Source organism: Pinus tabuliformis, chromosome 1_1 (genome assembly GCF_031772625.1).
Source record: "Pinus tabuliformis cultivar Carrire ecotype Pingquan chromosome 1_1, CPIR1, whole genome shotgun sequence".
NCBI lineage: Eukaryota > Viridiplantae > Streptophyta > Pinopsida > Pinales > Pinaceae > Pinus > Pinus tabuliformis.
This window is the reverse complement of record NC_142297.1, coordinates 829905953-829909602: the sequence shown is the minus strand read 5'-3', so window position 1 is coordinate 829909602 and position 3650 is coordinate 829905953. Positions and strand designations below refer to the sequence as shown.

General features: G+C 35.3%; 1 non-coding gene across 1 annotated transcript; it reads right to left on the bottom strand.

Annotated features, from left to right (window-relative positions):
- Positions 1 to 2871: 2871 nt before the first annotated feature.
- Positions 2872 to 2944, bottom strand: TRNAA-UGC (transfer RNA alanine (anticodon UGC)). Its single transcript has one exon. It is a non-coding gene; the product is annotated as a tRNA-Ala (tRNA).
- Between the last annotated feature and the right edge of the window lie 706 nt (positions 2945 to 3650).

The window sequence follows — 3650 nt, the reverse complement described above, 5'->3', positions numbered from 1 at the left end:
ACCATCAACCACCTTGTCACTCTTAGGATCATCGTAGAGGAATGTTGCAATAGTAAAACTGATCTCTTCTATTTTTTTGTGGACTTTAGAAAAGTTCTCGACATTGTCCTCCGAGATAAACTCTGGGAGAGGCTTCAAGAGATCATGGTTCCCCCTGAATTGAGGATTGTTGTAATCTGCCTCTATGAGACTATCATTTCGAAGCTTAAGACCAACGAAGGGTGGTCTAAAGATATTAAATGCAATATCGGGGTTAAGCAAGGTTGTCCCCTTTCCCCTACCCTTTTTGGTATTTACATCGATAAACTAGACCCTGAACTGAGGATTGTTGTAATCTGCCTCTAGAAGATTATCATTTTGAAGCTTAAGACCAACGAAGGGTGGTCTAAAGATATTAAATGCAATATCGGGGTTAAGCAAGATTGTCCCCTTTCCCCTACCCTTTTTGGTATTTACATCGATAAACTAGAGGAGTGTCTGGAAACTGTTGGTTGCAAAGGCACCAAAATCGTTGGTATTATCATTACTCTTCTCCTTTATGTTGATGATATCGTTCTTCTTGCAAGGAGCCATGATGACCTTGACAAGCAACTTAAGACTCTTCATGTCTACTACTCCAAGATGGGTATGATAGTTAATACTGACAAGACTAGTCATGATCATTAAATCCAAAAAGATCACCCATGGTATTTTTGTCTATTATAACCATTGCCTTGAGCAGGTTTCTTCTTATAAATATTTGGGTATGTCTTTCCTCATCAACTCAACTAGAATTATAGCATCGAGAAAATAATTATTAGAGGTTGGAAAGCTTATTATGAGCTTGAAAACAATTGTAAGTTAATTGATCTTTACATTTGGAGTAAAAAGGTTCCTCTTTAAGACTCTCGTCACCCTTGTTATCTTATATGGATGTGAAGTTTGGGTTTGCAGTATATCTAGGGAGTCATGGAGAAAAATTGAGATGATCCAAAAGCAATTCATAACCTATAACCTCAAGATCAAGGGAAATACTCCCTATCATATCCTCTTGATTGAAATTGGCTTGTCCCCCATTGAAAGTGCGGTTATGTTTAGATATTTGATGCATAAGAAGAAGCTTCATAATATGGGATCCAAGAGGCTCCCAAAACTTTCTTCTAACTTTAGTCAAAACCCCTACCTGCACCTCAAGCGCGAGTGGCATCATGATGCTCAGTCTTGGCTCAACCTTTAGGGGATTAAGGAGGAGATCATCATGGGAAGCAAGGACAGTATCAAAGATACTATTACCTCAAGTTTTAAGGACAATATGTGGGATGCTAAGGCGCTGGAGGGTAAAAGGAAGCTAAGGTACTATAAGGAGGTGATCAACCCCACCCTTGATAATTAGAATTATCTCTCTATGTTGACTAGAACTAAGAAGAAATTGAACATCGCTAGGATTAGAACTAACTCTCATGAGCTTCGGAGTGAGACTGGGTGGTGGTCTACTCCCAAGACTCCCTGGGACGATAGAATCTGTCAGATTTGTGATACTAAGGAGGTGGAAGATGAAAAACACTTCCTTTTAGACTGACAGGCTCTTGCCCACATCCGCTCTCAATTCCCTATCATTAACCACACCTCCAATTTCCTTGACTTATTAAGTCAAGCCAACTATAGCGATCTTGGAACGCTTCTTTCTCTGCTCCTTAATCACATAAATAAGATTTTGAAGAATGATAATTAAACTCTCTTTTCTTGAGGTCCGATAGACCACTTTGGTCTCAGTGGACGTTAATCATCATCATCATTATTTGGGTGTGAACTGTGGGCTAACAACATCCCTGTTCCAAAATGGAAACAAATTGAGAAAATCCAAAAATGCTTGATCATGAGCAAGTTCAAAATAAAAATTTCGGTTCCAAATGAAATAATGTTGAGTGAAACATGAGCAACTCCCATTGAAACAATTGCTATGGTGTGGCTTATAAGGTATCTAAAAAAAATTGAGCATATGAGAGTAGGTAGATGTCGGAAAGTTATCTTCAATGAAGACATGGGTGAAAGAAAGAAATCATGGATGAGACAAAACAACAAATTGATGCAAAAATGGAATATTTACCTCAATGCATGTCCCACAAATAGTAAGGAGTTAAATAATTTTATTATGGAGAAGTTTTGTAAGCATATATGGGGAAAAGAGTCGGGTAGAAGGAAGGAGTACTATGATCAGGAATTCAACCCGACTTGTGATCTCCAACGAAAGAGTACATTGGAGCTAGCATTCACTGGAGAGCAAAGATTCTTATTGCTCAATTAATAACTAACTCACATCAACTTCAGTGTGAAACAAGACCGTGGAAGAGACCTAAAGAAGATTGGGAAGAATGGGTATGTACTTTTTGCACCTCTAGGGTAGTGGAATTGGAAAAACATTTCATTTTGAAATATGATGCTTTGAGAGACATAAGGACAGTTACGATAATATATTAGCATAATTTTTTTGACATTGTCTTTTCACTAAAGGCACTGTTAAAAAGTTGGATCAGCTCATCATCAATTTAAGAAAAAGATTGAATTGCTAAAAACAAAAAACAAAAAACAAAAAAACAAGTTGTTAGTAATCCCATAAACTATTTTTAGTCTCCCAAATAATATTGTAGACATTAAAAACTATCATTTATTCGTATAATTTAATATAAGCAAATGAATGGAACATATTTATAATCCGCTATTAAATTTATATTGGCTGTAAAAAGATGTGGACGTTTTAGAATTTTTAATGGAAGAAAAATAAATACGTTTAAAATTTATTAGCTGCATATGCTCGGTTGTGTTATTGTTTTCCGTGTTTGTTACCGAAACCAGAACGTCCGTGCGTCTTCCCAAACCAGAATGAAAAAAAAATGGAGATGCGGGGTATCGAACCCCGTACCTCTCGCATGCAAAGCGAGCGCTCTACCATGTGAGCTACATCCCCAAGCGATTTAAAACTACAGAGTTTATTAGCAATTTATAGATTCTTATTCCTTGACACATTACACATGTGCAGAAACAGGAATATATTAAAAATAGTTGAAATGACATGCCCTACGCCACAAACATGAAAAGTAAACCCGTTAATCCTGTTAAAAGAATCAATTTTTTTCACGTCATACCTTTCTTCAGTTTTCATTCCAACCCTTTTTCACGACAAAATGCCTAATAATTGATTTCAACTATCTATTCTCAATTTCTACATATATGTATTTCAGTTTTTTACTTTGTTCACAAAAATATATAATTTCAGTTTTCATTCCAACCTCTTTTCACGACAAAATGCTTAATAATTAATTTGAATGATCTATTATATATTTCAATTTTGCATTATTTTAAATATTATAAATGAATAATGTTGATAAAATTGGTTTATTTAAAATATGATTTTTGAAAGTTTAATTTAATTATTACGTCGTAAGGCGTTCTTTCTAAAATCAACTCCCCAAATTGCTTTTCTGTCTTAATTTTAACCGTCATATCCATTGTCAGACAATTCAACAATGGTCTGCCATCCAATTTAATTGAAAAACATTAAAAAACTTTAAAAATATAAAAATAGTTAATTAAAAGCTTAATTAATTCTCATTACTCGTGCTCGGGCAGATAGCGGCTTTGCTGTAGAGAAGGGCCAAATACCTTCTTATTTG